At 55.5% G+C, this 22,224-nt stretch overlaps 1 protein-coding gene across 7 annotated transcripts in view; it reads left to right on the top strand.

Moving 5' to 3' along the window:
- NEDD4L (NEDD4 like E3 ubiquitin protein ligase) overlaps window positions 1-22,224 on the top strand; it is a 324,616-nt gene that overhangs the window by 66,437 nt on the left and 235,955 nt on the right. The window contains exon 1 of one of the 7 annotated variants that reach the window (XM_089305071.1): window positions 21,552-21,882. The exons of the other annotated variants lie outside the window; for them this stretch is intronic. The gene's annotated coding sequence lies outside the window, so the exon portion shown is untranslated. Of the gene's footprint in view, window positions 1-21,551; window positions 21,883-22,224 lie in introns of those variants that run through there. 7 annotated transcript variants of the gene reach the window in all.

Here is a 22,224-nt window from a genome sequence, read left to right as displayed (position 1 = left end):
TGGACACTGGCAGGGCCCCGGGCTGATCTGGTGCCCTCCCAGCTGCCAGCCCTGTGCTCCCTGGATTCTCCCAGGCTGGCGATGGTGCACATCCCTGCATTCGTCAGCTGCAGCCCCAGTGCCTTCGCACCCACGCCTCGTGCTTTTTGCCCTGGATCCACTCACCCCTCTCCTGTCCTCGACGGCCCTTCTGTGTTCTGTCTGCTCTTCACTGCAGAAAAATGCAGGCGAGTGTCACCGGTCTAAGTGGCTGCTGGGAGCTTTGGCTGACGACTACTGATGTTGGTTGCACATTGAAGTCGCCTGGGAGAGGGGCTGCCCTGGCGCTGCGGGCCAGAGAGCCTGCGACCGCCGAGCTCAGGCAGGCCTGGCATGGCAGGGGCTGTGGAAAACCACACAGGGGGCTCCAGTAGGCGTCCCGCATTGAGAACGCAGGTCTGCGCGCCCCACTCCCTCCCTGTCTCACCTTCCAGCAGCACATTGCCTGTGTGTCAGGAGCTGGTCACCTGGCAGGCTGCTTTAAAAATGGTTTTGTTTTTTATTTTTTAATTTGAGAGGGAGGTTTCTCCCATCTGCTGGTTCACTCTCCACATGTCTGCAACAGGCCAGGCTGGGCCAGAGCTGCAGCAGGGAGCCCCATGCAGCTCCCTGGCAGTCTTTCTTCTTTTTTTTATTTATTTATTTTTTTTTTTATTTTTTGACTGGTAGAGTGGACAGTGAGAGAGAGAGAGAGAGAGAGAGAGAAAGGTCTTCCTTTGCCGTTGGTTCACCCTCCAATGGCTGCCTCGGCCGGCGCGCTGCGGCCAGCGCACCGCGCTGATCCGAAGGCAGGAGCCAGGTGCTTCTCCTGGTCTCCCATGGGGTGCAGGGCCCAAGCACTTGGGCCATCCTCCACTGCACTCCCGGGCCACAGCAGAGAGCTGGCCTGGAAGAGGGGCAACTGGGACAGAATCCGGCACCCTGACTTGGACTAGAACCCGGTGTGCCGGCGCCGCAAGGCAGAGGATTAGCCTGTTGAGCCGCGGCGCCGGCCACCTGGCAGTCTTTCTTACTGTGTCCTTTGAGACCTTCCCTCCACCTGTGGGTCCATGGAGGAGGACGTCTTCTTGCTGAGGTCCACCTGCCTGACTGCTCTGTCCAGGACCCTGGGCCTGCTTTGGTGTCTGCCAGACTGGACAGCCTAATGCAGACGTTGGAGTCAGGAGTGGGCCTTTGGCCAGCCGTTACGACGCCTGCATCCTGTGTAGAGAGTACCTGGGTTCAATTCCCAGCTCCAGACTCTGACTCCAGCTTCCTGCTGATGCACGCCGTGAGAGGCAGTGGTGATGGCTCGAGCAGTTGGGCTCCTGCCACCCATTTAAGAGACCTGAGTTGAGTTTGCAGCACTGGCTCCAGCTTGGCCCACTCCTGGCCATGCAGGCATTTGGGGAGTGAACCAGCAAGTGGAGAATCCTTGTCTTTCTGCTTCTCAAATAAATCAGTAATTTTGAAAAACGCTGGGTTCATGCCAAGGTCGAAAAGCAAGGACGGAGAGAGACTGGCGACTCAGATGAGGCTGGCGAAGCGCTGTGCCAGGGACCATGGCCGGAGGTGGTGTGGAGGAGGTGGACCCTGTTGTTCACCGGCCAAACGTGCTTCCCGCCCCATATGATAAGGGCAGGGGTGGTTACCGCTTTGGGTTTGGGGAGGATGGAGTGAGGTATTAGCATAAAATACTCCTATTACATTGCTCAGCCCAGAGCGAATGGTCAGCTAATGTTTACCTTTTAAAAAATGTTCATTGCTGCCTTCTGATTCGGGAAGTCCGACAGGTGTCATGTCCCCCATGATGCTGTCAGGGCGGTTGTTAGCTTGTTCTGCTTGGGCTGCTCTTATGAACTGCACGTAATCGGAAGCCAGGGACTGGGTAGCATTGGAGTGTTGCTGTGTGCTGGTTAGATGATTGTAATGTTTTCTCAAGAGATGAAAACATCCAGGGAAACTTGAGACCAGATGGCACCTAAAGCAGACAGGGCGCGGTTCAGGTGCAGATCTCCTACGCGTCTCCTCCCGCTCTGGGGACAAGGAGTGGGGAAGGAAAGTAGGAGGGGAGCAGAGAGGTGCAATGTTGATGCCTAACTGCTGACAGCCACGTGGTGTCAGGACAAAGAAGGGGTCCCTATGTGCTAGGGTCCTGGTGGGAGCTGGGTGTTACTTTGTTACGTGAGCAAAGGTAGTTGTACTCGGGGACAGCATAGGGAACAATGGAGAATTAGGTGGGATGGATTTTATTTTTATTTATTTTTATTTAAAAGGCAGAGAGATCCCTCTGCTGGTTTACTCCCCAAAAGTCCACAACAGCCAGGGCTGGGCCAGGCAGAAGCCAGGAACCAGGAGCCAGGAACCCATTCTGGGTCTCCCGGGTGGATGGCAGAGACCCAAGTACTTGAGCCATCACCTGCCACCTCCCACGGTGCCCATCAGCAGGAAGTTGGGCCAGAAGCAGAGTGTCCGGGACTCAAACCAGGTACTTTGCAGGGGAGGGCAGGGATCTTAACCACTGCGCCACCTGCCTGCCCCGGGTGGATCCAAGACCCTGCCTCACGTTGCTGCACAGTGTATGTCTGTGTTCCCCTCCGTGAACTTTGTCCCTGTGGAGGCTTTGGTCAGTGGTAGGTTTTCTGTCGATATAGCTCCTGATTTTTTATGTGTTTTACAGTACGTCTGCAGTACATGAACACATGGCATAGCACCTGCTTACCCATGTACCCCTCCCATGTCTTGTCTTTGCTGGGGATGAGCCATTGTTTGCAGTTTGCTGAGAAGCCCTGAGACTTTTCCTGTACACCTTTTATACTATTCTTCTAGTCCTTTTATCCCGGCAACTGAATGACATCTTTGAACTTGAGAAATGTCAACCTGTGGTGCTCCAGTTTACAGCCTTGTTTTAGGAAAACCAGGGCCAGCGACTTAATCAAGTCTCTGGGCTGTGTCGCCCTCTAGTGGTGGCTGGATTTGGCTTAGCGCCGCCATCCTGTGCCCCCTTCTCCCGCAGGATGTGAAAGAAGTGCTGGGTGGATGCCAAGTCTCATCGCTGTCTAGAACACAATCTAGTAAGCTCCAGAGTCGCCCTGCCTTTATACCCCCAGCTTGCCCTTTGTAAGTGGCTTCAAGTTTGTGTAGCTTTGCAAATGAGGCAAGAACAAGAACCGTAGAATTATGGAGGCTGCACCTTGCTGATGTGTGGCCAGAGGGGCCGTGAAGTGCTGATTGTTTGAGTTGGCTACCTTGGTGCCCTTTGGGTCCCCTGTCTGTCATCGGCAGAGTCCTGCATCCTCTGCCTGCCCCGGGATGTTCCCTGACCCCTGTGCTCCCTGAGGAGCTGGCCGGCTATCCCTGTACCCTCCATCCATCCCCTCCAGGGGTCTCTCTCTGTTGCCCTCTCCAGCTCACCTGTCTTCCCCTCTTTGCAAACCTAAGTGCCCTTTGGTTTTTTTAAAAAAAGATTTATTTATTTGAAAGAGTTAGAGATGGAGGGAAAGAAGAGAGGGAGTGAGGGAGAGAGGGAGAGATAGAGAGATAGAGAGAGAGAGAGATCTTCCATTTGCTGGTTCACTCCCCAGATGGCTGCAGTGGCCAGCACCGGGCTAGACAGAAGCCAGGAGCTTCATCCGGGTCTCCTTCATGGGTGGCCGAGACCCAAACACTTAGACCAACTTCTGCTGCTTTTCCCAGTAGTCAGTAGGAAGCTGGATCAGAAGTGGAGCAGCTGGGACACGAATCAGCGCTCCTATGGGATTCCGGTGTCGCAGGAGGGGGCTTCACCACTGCACATCAATGACCCCCCCGCCGTGCCCTTTGAAACCTGTACTGCCAGCATCCTCCCCCTGGGTCCCTATGCTGGCTCCACTCGCTGTTGGGGGACCTCTGTGTGCACAGGGGCACCCCCTCTTGTCCCCTTCCAGCCCCCATCTTGGGCTCCCGCTGCCCCAGGTCGTTTGCAGACCCGTGATTTGCAAAGCGCTCCCTCCATGCTTGCCCAACATCCCTCCATGCTTGTCCATCCCTCCATGCTTGTCCATCGTTGCCCTTCCTACTCGAGGCTCCCTTTGTGTGCCCTCCGAGGGCGGCTCCTGCAGGCTGGACTCCGCAGTCTCCTTTCTTGAACAAGCAGCCAGCCCTGCACTCCCTGGGGGGTCCCCTCCCTGGTAAGACTCTGCCCCGTGTACCCCTGACCCCCATCAAGGCTCGTGTCTTTGCATCATGCATCAGAGGAGACCTTTCAAGCAATTCCACCCATTTAGAGAGAAACGATGTCACAGCTCCTGCCTCATCGGCTCTCTCACACCCCCTCCCCTTCTCCTGGCTGCTGCCCGTTCTCTTTATCTCACGGAGGAAAAGCCACGTTTGGCCAGCAGACACCTGGTGGTCACTGCCGGTTCCATGGCCAGTCCCCATCGTCTCCGGCAGCCCCTCCCTGAGCCACTGCCCTCACCCACTCCCCACTTCTCCTGCAATGGACGTTTATTTCTCTGCAATATTAGTTTCTCCCTTTCTTCTAGAGTCTTCTATATGGCCTAGAAACAGGCCTAGTAACACTTTGTACAAAGTTCCTTAAAACGCCATGTCATGTCCCTCTGTAGCTGAGGGAAGGAGCCCACTTCCTCCCCTGCCCTCTCCCGTGTAACCCCATCTAGACCGTCTCCCACGTCACTTCTGCCAGCGCCAGAGGTGTTTGTCACATGAGACATCGCGGCTGTCCCGGGCAGGTGCACCGTGTCCACTTCTGTCAGACCCCTACGTGGTCCTGCCCTTGTCCCCTTGGCCCTAGGCTGGGTCTGAGACGCCTGGTTCCTCCTTGAGGCCCTCGCTCTCCTCCCCTGCTTCAGAGGGTCTTGTTCTCCTGCCCCTCTGGAAGCACCTCCTTTGCTTCTGCGTTCCTGCAGGTGCAGGCTCAGGGCTGCGCCAGGCCTCTTGCGTTCTGCCCTCCACCCCTGGGATTGCACCCAGCCCAAGGCTTCAGGTGCACTCTGTAAGCCCCTGTAAGTTGGGGTGGCTCCTGCCACCAGGCCCCTTGCCTCCACCTCCACCTTCAGGGAGTCGCATGTCTAGGGGTCAGTCCCCGGGGTGGCCCCTGGGAGTCACACCTGTGCATAGCCAGAGGACGCCTGCGGCCGAGGCATCGTGCACCTGCCCCAGCTCCCAGCCTCACCCATCGAGGCCGCATGGCGGGTGCCACCCCTCCCTGGTTTCTTGATCCCTCCCCCCACCCCCCTGACATTGCTCATCCAGCAATAACCCCACAGTGCAGATGTTGGTGCCTGCTGATGCCAGCCCTGGTCTGAGCCTGTGAATGTGTGCGTTCACCTCTGTGCAGGAGGCTGCCGGCCACCTGTTTTAGGAACGTGAATCTTAGGCACAGAGAGGTTAAGGAACTTGCCCGTGGAGGCGGGTTTCTGTGTTGGAGCTGAGACTGCAACACTGGCCACGTGGGTAGTGTAACTTGCGGCCCTGGTTCCCTTCAGCATAGACAGCAGGGGAAGGGAGTTTGTGCTTTGGTGGACCCGTGACATCAGCACGGTATTATAGTTGCACACTGAGTTTTCCATTGGGAGCCACGTGTGGTTCAGCCACGTCTCCAGCTGGGTCCCCTGGGCCTTTGCTGTCGCCCTCGGAGGCCTTCCTGACACTTCCCCCCGGGGGGGGGGGTGTGGAGCCAGCGTGCCTGCAATGGGGGTTCCTCTGTGGGATGTTACAGTGCAGGGGCTCTCTGTGCACCCACAGACGAGTGCAGCCCTCACCGCGGTCGGCTTACGTTTTCAGCACCTCACAAAGAATCCCTGAGCCCTATAACTCTGACCCTGGAGTTCCCCCATTGGCCCAGCCTCAGGTCTGCTTTCTTTGTCCGGTTGCCTGTTCTGAATGTTTCCTATAAATGGAATCGCGCACTTTTTGGCCTTTTTGTGTTTGCAAGGCTCACCCACGCTGCAGCAGGTGTTGGTACTTTTTATGGCTGAGTGATACACCATCTTTTTCTTAAAAAGGAAATCCACCAGTTCTTGGACGTTTGGGTTGCTGGGCTTCTGGGTGCTGTGAGTGGCATTGCTGTGAATGGTTGTGGCTGGGTCGTCCGGCCACGCTTCGCTGGACCCTCTGGGGACCTGCCACGCTGCTCTCCATCTGCACCGATCTAGCATCCACCAGGACTCCTCTTGTCTCCTTCCCTCCACTCTCGCCACCTGTCACAGCCTAACATTACTCTGTGGCTTGTGTGTGAGCCCCCGGGATGCTGGCCCTGTGGTCCTGGCTGCCTCCTCCCTAGCACCTGGGCTGCATTTCAGGTGTTCCGCAGCTGCCCGTGCTGAAAGCTACCATCTGGCGTGGGACGGCGCAGGTGTGCGTCTCTTCCTGCCCCCCACGGTTCTGTTGGGCACACTTGGCCTGTCGTTGGCATGATATCTTTGCTGTGAGGGATGCCCTTCCGTATCCCTCCTGGCTGCTTGTCAGCTTCTCCTAGGAAACCCAGGAGGTAAAAGAAGACTCGATTTGATGTGGTTTTGGTCGGGCTGTGTGCAAGTGTCCATGTCTGGCCGCCCACCTCATGGCCTCTGAGTCAGTAATCCAGGTGTCTTGGCCACTTTGAGGTTTTGAGTCCAAATGTGACGCACGTCTGGTCGCCCCGGATCCCTCTGCATTTGTTCCCTCGGGGCAGCACCCCTTACAAGGATGGGTGCGGGAGACCCTGGCTGGGAGGTTTTGGAGGCAGGTATGGCTGGTACCTGCTGGTCCCCTCCACCGTGCTGGGTCCATAAGCCCTTTCTCTGTCCAGGCACTGTGGCTGAGCAGACCCTGCCTGAAGTGGCCGAGGGCTCCCGCTAGGGCAGTGCTGGCCTTTGCTTTCCCTGAGTGCACTTGGCCTTGGCCATGCTGAGGGCGCTCTCCAAGTAGTGTTAATGATTTGCTGCCTACAGTAACCGGCTGTGCTGAGGACACGAGTACAGTGCGGTTAGTTCCAAGCTAGGAAGCGCCTGTCACGCATGTATAACAGGCTTCTCCGGTCAGAAGAGGGGCCTGGGGGAGGAAGGGGGCAGTTTCTAGCATTTGTTTTCAAAACAGAAATGCAGATGACGTGTATGAGGCTTAAAATAAAACCGCTCTGTGCTTTATCGTTTTATTGAGCGCGGGCGTGTGTGGCCGGTTCAGCCCAGATCACTGATAAAGACGATTCTGGGGAAGTTGCCTGGCCGGCTCGCTGGGGCAGCTCAGCGGCTGAGGCCTTGCCAGTTATCAGTGATGACAGATGGTCTCTTCAGGGGCCTGTGCCATTGGCTTCTGCGTGAGCTGCCCTGAAGTTTGAGTATGGCTCTGTTCCTCGTGTCCTAGGGGCAGATCAAGGAGTGGAAACACAGAGTGAATTCTTCCGGCTTCTGCCTCTCCCTTCTAGAAGCGTAGGCATGCAGATAGAGGCCCTGCCTTTGTGGCCGCGTCCTTTGTGGCCCATCTGAGTTGGGGTTGGGGAGGAATCCGTGCTGGAGCCTGGGAGGCAGGGAGGACCTGCGTGTGATCGGGTGAAGCTGCGCACGCGTGCTTTCTTGCCTTTTCAAGCTTTATCTTATTCGAAAGGCGGAGTTAGACACGGAAAGAGACACCCTTCCGTCTGTTGGTTCACTCCCCAAATGACGTCAACAGCCAGGGGTGGGCCAGGCTTTTATATCCGGGAGCCAGGAACTCCACCCCCGTGGGTGGCAGTGGCCCAAGCACTTGGGCCATCCTCTGCTGCTTTCCCAGGCGCAGTAGCAGGGAGCTGGATTGGAAGTGGAGCAGCTGGGACTCGAGCCAGTGCTCGTATGGGAAGCTGGTGGCGGCTTAACTCACTGTGCCACAACAGCAGCCCCCTCTGTGTGGGTCCTTGATAAACTCCTGAACGATGTGCGTGTGGCAGACAGACCCAGAGCTGGCCCTCGGCACCCCGCCAGCCCATCTGCGGCGCTGTTGTCTTGTGGCAGCTTGAGTGTGAACTCCGTGGCTCCATGTGCCCGGTGCTCCTCACTGCGTTGTGTCCCTGGGACCTATGTGTGGTTATTCATGTGCCATGCCTCCGGGAACCTGGGAAATTGTGGGAGGACCGCTTAGAATTTGGAACCAGCCTTTGTCGGCGAAGTCCATTATGCTGTGTTCTTGTGGAAGCATATTGTGAAAAACAGAGCCCCGTCCTGCTGATTTCTGAAATCACGTGAAGCCGTGACTCAGAGGGGGCCGAAGTGGGGCCCGGTGGGCAGGGATCCCAGAGCTGGGGCTGACTGATGGAGTGCTCAGTCCTGGTTTCCCCTCCCAGGTGCCCCAAAGCCTTTAGTCCCCTCCTGACGCCTGCAGGTGCCTGGGGCGTCCCTGGTCTGAAAGCCCGAAAACTGGAGTGCTCCTGAATCTCAAGTTTTTTGAGCACTGACGTGACGTCACCAGTGGAAAATTCCACACCGTGAGACTGTTTCATGCACCAAATTATTAAAAATGTTATTTAAAGTCTCCTCGAGCCTAAGCGTATAAGGTGTATATAAAACATAAGTGAATTTTGTACTGAGATCTGCGTCCCAAGATACCATCTGGGCCCAAGATACCATCCATGTAAATATCCCAAAAACAGTCTGAACACTTCTGGTCCCGGGTGCTGCGGAAAAGTGACACTCGGCCCTGCAGCAAATTGTGGGGCTCTGGCAGCAACAGTGGTGGCGCTGCCAGCCGCCGGAGAAGGGGCTAGGAAAGGAAGAACTGTGGGACCCAGTAGTGGGCCCCAGAGGTGTCACCTCTAGCTGATTTCATTATTTTTCTTTTTAAGATTCTTATTAATTAATTAGAGAGGTAGCGATACAGAGAGAGGGAGAGAGAGAGAGAGAAAGGTCTTCCACCTGCTGGTTTACTCCCCAAATTGTCTGCGACGGCTGGAGCTAAGCTGATCCGATGAAGCCAGGAGCCAACGAGCTTCTTCCGGGTCTCCCATGTAGGTACAGGGGCCCAAAACACTTGGGCCATCTTCCACTGCTTTCCCAGGCCATAAGAAGAGAGCTGGATCGGAAGAGGAGCAGCTGGGACACGAACCAGTGCCCGTATGGGATGCCGGTGCTGTAGGTGGAGGCTTAGCCCACTACGCCACAGCGCCAGGCCCCCAGTTTCTTTGTGTTTCCTGCAGAGGCGAGTGTGGCCTGACACAAGGTCCTGTAATGGGGCAGCACCAGGTGCTTTAGTCATTCAGTCCATTCTTCTGAGGCCTCTCACCCTCAGAGGGGGGAGTAGTCTCTGGCTGCTCCCAGAGTGCTCTCAGCAAGTGAACTAACCCAGCACGCACGCCTAAGGTGGCGTGAAGGTGGCATGAGGCATAGGACTTGGAGCTGCCGTGCCGTGTGTGGTGTAATGGGTTAGAGAATGAGCACGGTGCTTGTGGCACAGTTGCCAGGGCCAGGTCTGATGCCGTCCTGAGCTTAGAGGGCCTTGGACCTGGCCAGGACTTTGACCTGTTTTTGGTTTTGTTTTGATTGCACTTTTTTTTTTTTGAAAGGGATTGAGGGTGTGTGTGATAGATTCAAGCTCATAAAAGCTAAAACTAGGAAAACATGCCTAGATGAAGTTAAAAAAGGCAGTGGATAGCAGTGATTTTTCCAGATGTGCTCGCTGGAGGTTCAGGTTGCTTCGTGTGTCAGGAGGTCAGACAAATCCTTAGAAAACCACGAAAGTCCAGTGTCCAGTGGAGTGTTAGTTAACCTCAGACCTCGCGGGTGAACGCTGGCTTTGAGAAGGGTGGTTGGTGCGCATCGGCAGGCCAGATGGCAAGGCCACATTTCTGGGCAGGTGTCACTCGAGGTGTGGCATGTGCATCCGCTCCCCGTGTCTGGCACACAGCCACGGGTACACATGTGTCCGGTGAGCACGTGGAAGGAACATGCGTCGCGGCCGGGAACTGGCCCTGTCTCCTGGGTTATTTGTGTTTTGCCGCTCATGGAGTTCTGGCTTTGGATGCTGAAATCGATGTCCCTGTTGCTTAGCTTTTTGAAGCTTTTGCAGGAGGGGAAAAGGAAGAGAATGTGCTCAGGTGTGTGTGTAGGGGGGGGGTGGTTCTGTGCCAGCTGTGTGCGCTGCTCTCGCGCCTGCACCGGCTCCCGGCTGGGCCCAGGGCTGCCTGTGGCCCCCAGCGCGTCTCTTGCCCCGGGGATACCACTTCCCCTCCTCGATGCGGCCGGAGCTCCTGTGCTGGGTTTAGTGGCTGCGACAGGACTTGAGCACCCTGTAGTTTTGCTCTTGGTCACTCAGGCGTTCTCACTAACGATTTTTGGGGGGAAGAGGAGTGGGTAGAGGAGTACATATATTTAACTAAGGAGTAAAATTCCCAAGGTTCAAGTTTTTCTTACTACACTGCTGCTGGCAATGCAGCACGCATATCATTTCCTCCCCGTGCACATGAACGCGCTAGTACCGTCATGGGCGTGCTGCTGCTGCTGCTGCTGCTCCATGTTCCAAAGGCTTTGCACGTGGGCCAAGGGGCTCATTCAGCCCTCATCACATCTGTAGTGGGAGGTGTGAGGCTGTGAGCTACAAAGTTGGTGCTGTGTTCTTGATTTACCTGTCTTTGTCACCTGGATGGATAGAAGCATTCCCGGTCCTGGAATTTGTCATCTAAGCGTGCGCGTGCACGCACACACACACACCCCAGGGTCTCTTTCTTCTCCTTCCTGTTCTTCAGCGTAGCTGCACTTGCCCTGTGCCTTTATATCCTCAAGTCCAGGGTTGTCAGCATTGCCTGCTGCCGTATTTCCAAAAGCCTCGTTGAAGGCAAGGGCTGGGCGCCGTTTTGTCCAGTGCTGGCCCCACTGTGGATCCTGTCCAGGGGAAGCCCAGGTGCCCTGTGTGCTGAAGGAAGTGAGGTGCACCCCAGGTGGGTGGAGGGGAAGGCAGAGAAGGGCAGAGCACCAGGCAGGTCTTCTGATGCCTGTACACGCAGCTTCTCTCCCCCCGAGGGAACCGGCCTCTTCCTCTGCTGTCTGTTGTGAACTTCATTGTGCCTCTGTGGAGAGCCAGGGCCCTGCGGCGTGCGTTGCCCACTTTGTTTGGCTCGCCTCCCTCGCTGGCTGAAATGGACATTGCCGCGCAGCCCGCCTGACCCTGGGCACCAGGTAGAAATCACTTTTTGCCTCTCTGGAAGCTGCTGGTGCAGACTGTGAAATTCCAAGTCGTGATCACAGGCGTTCTGCACAAACTGACCTTTGGCACACTTGGCCGCGGCCAGCCTCTTTCTAGTAAATTCTCCCACTGGTTCTTGGCTTTTCTTGTGAAATGAACACATTTACAGCTTTCCTCATTGGTATTCCCAGAGCGTGGCCTGGAATATTCCTCACCCCTTGATTTGTGGGGTTGTTTTGTTTGTCTTTGGCTCCCACTTTAAAGGAGAGGTGAGTCAAGGCCAGACCGTGCGTGGGGAGGACGGAGGCGTGGCCTCCTGCAGGCAGCTCCCTCGCCCACTTTGCCTGAAGGATTTTATGTTGCTCAGTGGTGTCTGTACCCCTGGTGTGGTTGACCGGGAGGCTGAGCGCCTGCTCCGCACTGTGGCTGGATGACGAGGAGTTGTCCTGGCCATCCCTGGCCCGCGAGTGCCTCTGCCGAGGGGAAGAGGAGATTAAGTGTAGATCAGTGTGAGGCCTTGTGTAGCTTGGAGTTCAAGTGAGGAAATAATGGAGACGGCAGCTCGCGCGCTGAGGGTGTCTCCTGGGCTACTGTTGCGGGTGCTCATAACAACCTGGCGCTCTGTGAGAAGCAGTTTCCTACAGTTAACTGGTTGGCAGAGAAAGTTCTACAGGGAAGTTGGTTCCCCCTGAGCAGAGGAGCAGCCTCTCAGGTGAGGCCTGCCAGGGCCCCTGTGCCGTGCTGTCTTCCCACCGGGTTCCCACCGGGTTGAGATGATCTCTTCTGGACTCAGCCACTAAGAAAGGGGTTTTTTAGCGCAGGGTGTGCTCACTGGACCTGTGCAAACACTCGTTTCTTCCTTAAGTGCTCTTCTGCACCCCACCCCCGTCCCCAAGTTGGATTGGGTTTGGCCTGGGACAGAGAGGCTGTCGTGGGGTTTCCCGAGAGGCAGCTTTGTTTGATACACAGGAAACAGGAGAATGGATGCACGTACTTAGGGTGGATGTTCACCAAGGGAAGACAGGCTCCAGGTAGTAAGGGAAAAGTTGATAGTTCTTTCAGGTTTAAGGTCCATAAAAGGCATGGAATAGTCCAGAAGGACCCAGAAATGGCTAGGAAGCCAGGCACTGCCATCTTGGAACTGCAAAGAGAGGCTGTTTCTCACCTTTCTGTCGCGGAACTTTTCCTAGGGCACAATATTGTGTTTCAACGACTTCAGATTAGACAAGGCGAAACCTACCATGCTGTTCCATGGGGGCCCGACCGGTGTTGTGTGCACTGACTACTAGGTTTTCCACTGAAATGCAATATTACCCTGATTTTGTTCATTTGCAGAGTGAGGAAAATCAAGAAACAGGGTTTCTAAAAACAATATTAAAAACATGTCCCCTACATACTTTATCTTAAACTTGTGCTACCCGCTGTTGCGTGTCTACGTTGAATCCAAGGGTCATGTGAAGTGCTCGAGCACAGGCGCTTGGAAGTGATTTTTGGGCAGCACTTAGTGGCTTTCCGAGAGCAGAGTGCAGCCCTCAGCTGCCGCAGGCGTCCACCTTGATGACAACAGCGCTTCCCCAAGGTGGATGCTGCACCGTGGCTGTCCCGTCGGGAGAAAGCCATTGCCGTCGGGTGTAATGTATGCACTCATGCACTGTCACAGGGAACTGGGTGACAAGCATGCTGGGGCGCCTGTCTGTGACCCGGAGCCTTGCAAGCACAGGGGGTTGGGAGAGGGGTGGGAGTAAGGGCATGAGCTCTGCTAGTAGGGAGGGGTGCCCGGGAGGAGGTGAGCTAGCTGGGAAAGGCCTTCCAGGGGCAGCTGAGGGGTGGCTGGCGGAATAGAGCCCTCGAGTGTGCTTCTGCCCTCTGCTGCTTGGAGCCAGCCGCTTCCTTCTGTCTGGCCGGTTCCTGCAGCTTTTTTCTCTCGGTCTACAAAACCTGATCCTGTTGCTTCTCTCTGAATTTCTAAGCTTGGTTCCCATTTTGGAAGTCAAGGATTAGCTCGCTGGCTCTCTCATCCGTTGAAAAGGATTCTCTTGTAACGTGACTGAAGTTGCTTCTCTGGAGAGAACTTTGAAAGTGCCCGTGGCGCCTGAGCGCGGTAGTGTGGGGGCCGTGGTTCATATCCCTGCCCAACTTGGCTCTGTCCCTTCTTGAGTTTCATCTGCGGGAGTGGCCATCTCGTCCCCGCGGTGCGCAGCCGTGTCTCTGGGGTCCCCTTGCGTGCACACCCGTTAGGTGCTCTGCCTGCGTTCACAGTAGCTTTTCCTGGGGGCACTCACGAATGGTCTGGCCCGGTGCCTCTCAGTGCCAGTGGCTCTCCTGGGCTCCCCTGCCCCCACCCGGGGGCTCCCTTGATCTGTCACAGACACTGGTATCTCTGTTGGACAGCAATTAGAGAGACGGAAGGGGACAATCTTTTTCCATGCCCATTGTAAAGGGTCATGGCCAGCTCCCCTGTACCGAAAAAGGAAAGCATCCCAATGTGTTTGATTGCTGCCTGGGAGTCTTCGATGGAAGATGCAAACACACGGGTGAACTTCATGTTCAGTGTGGAAATTTGACTGGGCACAAAGGGTGTGAGCTGAAGGAAACGGATCCAGCAAGGAAACCCAGCAAGGCCTGGCCGTCGGAATTCTTGGGCCCTCACCTGGGGTGCATCTTTCTCCTGTGTATGGGGCGGGGCCTCTATGGGATGAGGGTCTTGATTTCTGTGTGGCCAGCTCCTAGAGAGGTGGGAAAGAGGTGACTGGGGCAGTGTTCTTGGGCTGTGCCACTGGCTTGGAGGATGGGGATTTCGGTGTCCGTGAGCCGCCGTGGGGAAGATGAGTGGACGAGGTGCGGAGGGGAGCAGAGAGAATCCTGGCTCCCGGAGGCCTTTGCTCTGGGGTGTGGTTCTCCGAGCCCCTGCAGCTCCTTCTTCATTTCGGTTTCTGACATGATAGACCGGGTGGTGCTGGCGTGCTGTGCTGTGTCAGTGTCCCCCATCAGGTCGGCAGGCTGGTTCCCCAGCCATGGTCCAGGGCCTTGTGTTCCGAGCCGCTGTGGTGCAGCTGAAACAGGGCACCGCCGGCTAGGTGATCGCAGCAACCAGTGTTCGTTTCTCATAGTTCTGGAAGCTGGGAGATCAAGGTCGGACGGGGCCTGCTTCCCGGTGTGTGGAAGGCAGTCTTCTCATGCATTGTGTACCCACCCCAGGCAGGGGAGGGGAGAGAGACACACACACACTCTGCTGTGTCTTTTGTAAGGGCACTGACATTATCCGTGGGGGCTTCAGGACCTGATGGCCTGGTCACATCCCCACCTCATAACACAGGGTTTGGGATGCAGACAGGATGAGGCCCAGCAGTCCTGCAAGGCTTCCACACTCCCGCCCCGGCTCATTCCATGGGCGGCCACAAACCCTCCCCGCCGGGGATTGAAGCTCTCTGTGACCACAGCTCCGCCTTCATTGTGCTGATGCAGCCCTTCAAGGCTAAAATGTTCATCCTTGTCTTCAGCCCTCTAGCACGCCTGGCCATCTAACAGTGCGCATTACACTGTTACAGATAGACGGGTTTACCCCTGAAGTGCCCTCAGTGGCTGAGGTTGGGCCAAGGCTGCAGCCAGGAGCACCGCCGAGGTCTCCGTGTGGATGGTGGGAGCCCCGTCACGTGAGCCACACTTGCTGCCTCCTAGGGTCTTCACTAAGAGGAAGCTGGAGTCAGGAGCCAGAGCTGGGAATTGAACCCAGGCGTTCCAGTGTGGGATGCAGGTGGCTTAAGCACCCTCCCCAACTTGTGTCATTCTGTTCTCTCTATCCGACTGTCGCACCTGTTCTGGGTGTGGACTTGGCAGGAGAGGATTTGACCCCGGTAGGATTCCTTCCTTCCTGTCTGTTCCCACTGCACATGAGACCCTCACGCACATTTCTGTTGCGGCTCTCAGCTGTATGTTTTGGAAACCTGATATAGTGAACTGGAAGCTGGCTTTGATGGCCTGGGGAAACCAGGACCAGTCCTACTCAGGATCCTCAGTTATATAAATGGACTAAATCTATTTAATGCACATTTGTAAAACTCATCAAACAAATATGGAAAACAACGAGGTGGAACGCAGGCAACTCCTCACTGTGGTGCTGGTTGGGGTTTTCGCCAGCATTACTCACTTACAGATAATCGTTCCGGTGGAGCCGCGGGGATCTGAGCCGAGGCAGCCCAGCTCCAGAGCAACTGTGTTCCCACATCTGCCTCCTTGCAACCTCCGAAAGGGAGGCAGCTTCCGAAACTACGGCAGAACTGGCCCGGAGAGCAGCCACAGGCGGGCTCAGGAGTGGAGAGAGGCGGGATGGGCGGTTCGTGCCGGTGGGTGGGGACCCATAGTGTGGACTTGAGCGTTTCCGGGTGGGGTGGTCACGGGATTCGATTTCTTGTTGCTTGCATCGCCAGTGAACACTGGCTCATGCTCACTGGACTGCATGAAGGCAGGAGTTAAGGACATGGGAGGCTGTCCAGGTCACCCAGGAGGGAGCTGTCGGCAGCCTGGGATAGGGTTGGAGCCTGCAGAGGGTGGTCCAGCTGGGGACGGGGCCCGTGGTCTGGCAGCTGCTGTGCGCGTGCAGATGGTGAGCGTTCACCGGGGAGACTGCACGGCAGGCATGAAGGCGCTGCTCGAGGCTGGGTCCGTGAAGTTGCTGCTTGAGTACAACCGCAGCCCCCACGGCTTGCAGGAGCATGTTTGCCCCACTGAGGGCCACCAGCAGGAGGAAATGGGCAGCGTGTTCCCGCGTGGTGGTGCAGAAACGAGCGGGCCACCTGCTGTCAGCATGCCAACGCGACTGCCTCCCGCGCGCAGTCCTCCGTGGATTCGTCACAGGACTCCTTCCGTGGGTGGGGGTGCGGGCTCGGCGTTGGTCTCAGGAGAGGAATGCCTTTCTGGTATAATCGTCCCGTCTGCAGCAGAGGCCCACGGCTGAACGGAGCCTTTGTGCTGGCTGCAGACGCTCGCCTGTCCCCGTAGGACACAAAACGAGCCATCAGGGGCTCCAACCGTCTCGGTGGAGAAAAGGGTCAGGACTTCACTGTCCGTGGTTGACTGTCATATACTGTGGTTCTGGGACAGAACGGTGGGTTGACAGACCTGGGTTTGGAACCCAGCTCCCCGATCCCAGGCTGACCGTGGGCCTGCTGCTTCTCCTCTCCGCGCCTCAGGGGGACGAAGGCAGCGATCGTTTGCGGAAGGGTTTGCTGGGCGGCGCCTCTCGCTGCAGGCAGCTGCACTGGGTACTGTTGATTGGCACGAGGGAGGACTGGTGCAGGGGTGGAGCTGTCCCCTTACAGCAGATGTGTGTTTCCAAAGTAGCATTGGTTGCCATTGAGCAGTGAGCTAAGGGAGAAAGCCATGGGACTTACTCAGCTGGGAGAAAGAGGAGCTGCACAGCCACAGAGAGGCAAGTGTAGATGCAGACAAAGTCGTCTGGAGTTAACAGGGTGGGATAAGGCAGAGTCTAATTTCAGTCTCCGCTCTTCTAATTCGTGTTTCTCATTCTCCTGGTCCATCAGGGTGGGGTGGAAAAGGCGAGCGAGTGACCCGTTCTTGGAAAAGGCAGCTCTGTTTCCCAGCTTTCAAGCGCTCGCTCGCTTCACTTAACGAAGGTTTCCCCTGATCTGGGGGTCCCTGCTCTGCTTTTGAAAGCGGGTCCCGATTTCCTCCTTGTGTGATTCAGAGCTCCTACGAAGACATTCCCGTCTGCCCCTAGTATTTATATGTCTGTGTTGAGTTAGGCAACTCGTGTGGTGTCATGGATACGTGTGTGTGCATCTCGTTTAGTTCAAGGGTAGCAGATATGAATATTTGAAAACTTTCCTTTGTCTCACTCCAGTTTCTAGATTTCATATCAAAAATGTGAAATCATCTCAGAGCCCATGCCTGCGGTTAGAACCCTGGCTTGGCTCTTGCATTCCGAGCGGCCGTCGGATGTGACTCACAGGGGCCGTGAAAGCCAGGTGGGAGGCCGTGGTCAGGGCGAGCTTCAGGCAGATGCAGTGCGGCGCCCCCTTCCACAATTTCTGGTTGGGTTTGAGGCTCCCGTTCAGAAGTCCTGGTTCTGGTTGGATGTCCGGGAGATCGTCTGCAGCTTCAGGAAGCGTCTCTGTGTCTGCCCGGTGGCGGGGGTGTGGGCGGGGACGGGCTGGGGTTGCCAGCGCTTCCTCTGGCTTTTCACAGCCTGGCCAGTGGGGGCAAACCTGTTCCAAACCCCAGCGGACTGCTAAACCCAAGCCATGCGCAGGCAGACTTGGGAGTCTGGCCTCGTGCTCCATTTTGTGGAGACAACTGCATCTGATATATTTCTCATTTCTGGCCTAACGACGTGTGCGTGTGTGCGCAGGAAGAGCGAGTGCCAGCTCCACAGGCAGCCTCAGCCCCAGCTCAGAAGACTGCAAATGAGAATTTCAGTTCCTGCCTCCTGGGAGGGTCCCAACAAAAGGAGCTTAAAAACCCCAGTCCCGGCTCTGCCTTCGTCTTTTTTTTTTTTTTTTTTTTAAGATTCATTTTATTTATTTGAAAGGCAGAGTGACAGAGAGGAAGAGAAAGAGGAGACAGACAGAGCTTCCCATTTGCTTGTTGACTCCCCAAACAGCCACAATGGCTGGGACTGGGCCAGGCCGAAGCCAGGAGCCAGGAGCTCCATCCGGGTCTCCCATGTGGGTGGCAGGGATCCAAGGACTTGGGCCATCTTCCGCTGCCTTCCCAGGAGCATTAGCAGGGAGCAGTGGATAGGAAAAAGAGCAGCCAGGACTTGAGCCACTGCTTTGATATGCAGTGCTGCTGTAGCAAGTGGTGGGTTGAACTACCATGCCACAGTGCCAGCCCCTGTCTGGCTACTTTGTGTGTGTGTGTGATTTTAAAACTCTTACTTAAGAAGAGTCTGTCACAGGTGTGTTGATTGTCAAGTCCCCTGTGTCTGTCTGGTTCTGGCAGATGAGACCCATTGAGAGGTCAGGAGTGCGGCTGAGGTCCTGGCTGGGAGGGACGTGGCACGTGTTGGCGTCCTCTGTGTGCTGGGCACCGTGGTAGAGGCTGTTAAGAGTCGTTCAACTCCCAGGAACCTTTGCATATATATGAGTGTACTTCAAAAACTTTGTGGAAAATAGAATTAAAAGATGCATTTATTTTGGCTTAAAGAGAATTGAAATTCATAGAAGAGTCGTCAAAAATTCCTGGAAAATGCTTATTCTGAAAGGAGCATGGATTTAAAAAATATCTCGTACCCAGATCAGCTTGTTTTAGTTCCCCCTTAGTGCAGACGTTTCAGAGTGCCTGTGTGTGTTACGTCTCCGCTTCCTGAACTGTGGCACAGTGTGCCCAGGGTGACGACCAGTGTGGGACCTGCACGCTCCACCTCACCCTCCTTACGTAGAGCTCATCTGACTCCTTTCAGGTCTGGGATGCATTCGCTGGCCTCTCTGGAGAGTTCTAGAAAGTTCTGGCACTCTCCTGAGTGTTCGTGAACAGAGGGCTTTGGCGTTTGCCTCCTGTTCAGCCTTACCTGCCGTGATGACAGCAGGCTGTGGGACAGGATTTGAGAGCTCTGTTAACGATGTTGGACAGACCCGGCGCCAGCTGTGAGACGGTGCTGTGTAAAGATAAGTGTGTTCACCCCCGAGGACAGCGGGAGATTTATGTTCTAGAAGCCCCTGGGACCTGCGCCAGCCCCCTCTTCTGCATTCAGGTCCTCAGAAAGGCTGGTGGAGGGGGATGGAGGCCACAGGAGGTGTGATCCGTGCTCCTTGCTGGTGGTCCCGGGAAACCAGCTGTGGGGTTGGTGGATGTGTCTGACAGGGCAGAGAGCCTGCAGGATTTCCACAGCTCTCCAAGGTGGGGATGGGAGGGGCCCAAGGCCAACGCCAGAGCGTGGCAGGACTTGGTCCCACTGGGCCACGAGGCTGGAGGTTGTCTCACATCTAAGAAAGAAGGGATTGTTTTTTAATATGATGAAGAAATGGGCATTTTCCCTGGAATCTGAGAATAGATACCCAAAATGTCACTTTCATGTTACTTTCCGCTTAGATGGAAACCTCAGGAGCTTTGATTTGAAAAGTGGGTATAGGGGAAAAAAATCCCAAAGCCACACAAAAGGTGAAGAATAAAATAAAAATTACTTCCAGTATCACTACACAGTGCTAAGAGCAGTTCCTGTTTTAGTGAATTTCAATGCCACCAACTTTTTTTTTTTTTTAAGTTTATTTGAAAGGCAAAGTGAGAGAGAGAGAGAGAGAGAGACTGACAGAGGTCTTCCACTTGCTGGTTCACTCCCCATATGGTTGTCACGGCTGGGACTGAGCAAGGCCACATCCCAGAGTTTGAATCTGTCCAGGTCTCCCACATGAGTGCAGGGGCCCAAGCACTTGGGCCATCTTCCACTGCTTTGCCATGCACATTAGTAGGGAGCTGGAACTAAAATGGAGCAGCTGGGACTCGAACTGGTACTCATATGAGATGGGGCATGATGGGTGGTGTCTTAACCTGCTGTGCCGTGACACTGGCCCCATGATTTTAGATTTTACTTACTTGAGAGGCAGAGTTAGGGAGACACAGAAAGAGAGGTCTTCCATCCACTGGTTAACACCCCAGATAGCTGCAAAGGCCAGAACTGAGCCAATCCAAAGCCAGGAGCCAGGATGAGCTTCTTCCAGGTCTCCCATGTGGATGCAGGAGCCCAAGCACTTGGACCATCTTCTGCTATTTTCCCAGCCGTCAGCAGGGAGCTGGATTGGAAGAGGAGCAGCCAGGACAGGAACCAGTGCCCACATGGGATGCCAGTGCCACAGGCAGATGCTTAACTGTCCCTCTCTGATTTTGGTTTTAGTACAGTGATGAGGGAGGTGGAGTGGGTTTGGGTGTATATAATTGTTCACAATGGGAGCATATGTTTAAAAAATCACGGTAAAGAAAAGAGCTAAAAGTTGAATTTGTTTTGTGTTAAAAATGTGAATCTCTATGTAGTTCCTTCTGGGACGTGTTTTCCGTGAGCTGTTGGATGGCCCCTGAGGGGTTGTGGGCGTGGTCTCCCCTTCCCCCACCCGCCCTTTGTGCATGGTGACCTGTTCTTCCCAGGGTCTGGGATGCCCCTTGGAGCCTGTGGCCTCTCTGTTGTGCTGTTGCTTCTGTGCCAGCAGGTCTTCCCTTTGTCGCAGGCCGTGCTGCTGTGCCCTGGCCCTGTACTGCAGGAGGTGCTGTGCTGGCCAGGGAAGCTGTGTGCCCAGGGAGGACCTGGGCCCGAGGGCCCACCCCTCAGTTCCTCTCTGAGCATCCACCTAAAGACAGCCTGGACTCATGTCCTGGGCTGTGCTCCCCATGAATCCACCGCTCTCTGGAGCCCTGGGACTAACAGGACTCCACATGTGGGGTATCTTAAGCCGCAGACGTTTATTCTGCAGGGGTTTGAAAGCAGCCATCTGAGGACGGGGTGCCCCTGGGCTGTTTGTCCAGCTGGCTGCCCTCTCCCCCGTCCTCCCCCTGTCTTGCTTGTGTGCACACTGGTGGCCCTGGTGTCTGTGTCCCGGTTTCCTCCTCTCAAGTTTCCCAATGGGACTAGACTAGGGCCACCCACTCTGGCCTCCTTTGAACTCTGTCTCCAGATGGTGACACGCTGAGGCACTGGGCATTAGGACATTGTAGGAATTTTTAGGGGACACAGTTCAACCCAAGAAAACCAGCTTACTTTAAGCTTTTATGAAACTAGATCAATGTGCAGTAGATTCCTGAAGCTTTCTTAGAAGACAGGTAAACCCATTAAAAAAAAAAAAATCCTTATTATTTATTTACTTGAAAGACAGTTACAGAGCAAGAGCAAAAAAAAAATCTTCCATCTATCAGTTCACCCCCTAAATGGCTGCAACAGCTAAGGCTGGGCCAGGTCAAAGCCAGGAGCCAAGAACTCCATCCTGGTCTCCCGGATATGGGTGTGGGTGGCAGGGACCCGTCTCTGTTGCTTCCCCAGGTGCCTCAGCCGGTAGCCAGATCAGAAGTGAAACAGCCAGGACTCGAACCGGCGCTCCTATGAGAGGCCTGAGTTGCAGGCTGCGGCTTAGCTCTCTGTGCCACAGCGCCGGCCCCTGTGTTATGTTTGATGTTTTACAGGTTCATTATTGGATTGCTCCTAGAAGTTGGCTGGGATGTAGGTGTCCCAGGGCCGAGTGAGGCACTAGGGACGGCCTCACACACGAGGAGCCTAATTAATGCACTTGTCTTGCCGGAAGAAATGCAGACGCCTCGCTCCCGAGAAGCTGGCAGACGGCAGTGCGGTTGCGCAAGGTGCAGCTGGCAGAGGGGAGCGTTTGCACAGGGAAGGGATGGGCTGCCCCAGGGCTGCGTGAAGACAGGCTGTACCTCCAAGCGTTTACCCAAGGTGGAGGCGCGTCCACAGCCGATGTTATCTCTCCCCGCTTTCTGGGTCTCCTCTGGAACTCGGTGTCGGTGGAAAGTTCCACAGGCGCTTGTGGTTCCACGTGAGCCCATAGCAGAGCGCTGCTTCCCCAGAGCGGAGCAGCGCTGCGTCGGCTTTGCCGGGAGCCTGGTTCACCGTGCACCCTGTGACCGTGTCCCCGGGCAGCGGAGAGCGCAGTGACCACGGCCATGGCCTCCGTGTGCTCTTCAGACCTGGCCTGAGTTCTTGAGTTGGGCTTCCAGCGTTGCCTTTGCTGTTGAGTGTGTTCTGAGCCAGACGCCCCGCGTGTGGGAGACGGCTGCTGCCGGGTAAGAGTTCTCCCCGGGGAGGCGGCTTGACCTCCCCCGGCAGTGTCGTCTGCTCTGCTTGGTTTTGTGTTACTTCTAGGTTCTTACGCTGTGAAGTCGTCTCTGAGCCAGGTCACATCTTTCTGGAAGGGTGTCGAGCTGATCCCGGGGCTGTGAAGTTCATTATTCAGGCGCGAGTCTAAGTGGCCCAGGTGCGTTTTCCTAAATGGAAATGAATGGATTTAAAATACATGAATCCTGGGGAAGCTGTGAGTTTTTCTTCCTGAAGGGGAGAACAGGGCTACCTGTGACTGTTTCTCCAGTTGTGTGTGTGTGTGAGAGGAGGATTTCCTGTGCTCAGCT

The sequence above is a fragment of the Oryctolagus cuniculus genome, chromosome 10, assembly GCF_051225735.1.
Source record: "Oryctolagus cuniculus isolate XC-2025 breed Fujian yellow rabbit chromosome 10, ASM5122573v1, whole genome shotgun sequence".
Lineage (NCBI taxonomy): Eukaryota > Metazoa > Chordata > Mammalia > Lagomorpha > Leporidae > Oryctolagus > Oryctolagus cuniculus.
Note: the sequence above shows the minus strand (reverse complement) of the source record. Positions and strands in the feature narration are given on the sequence as shown.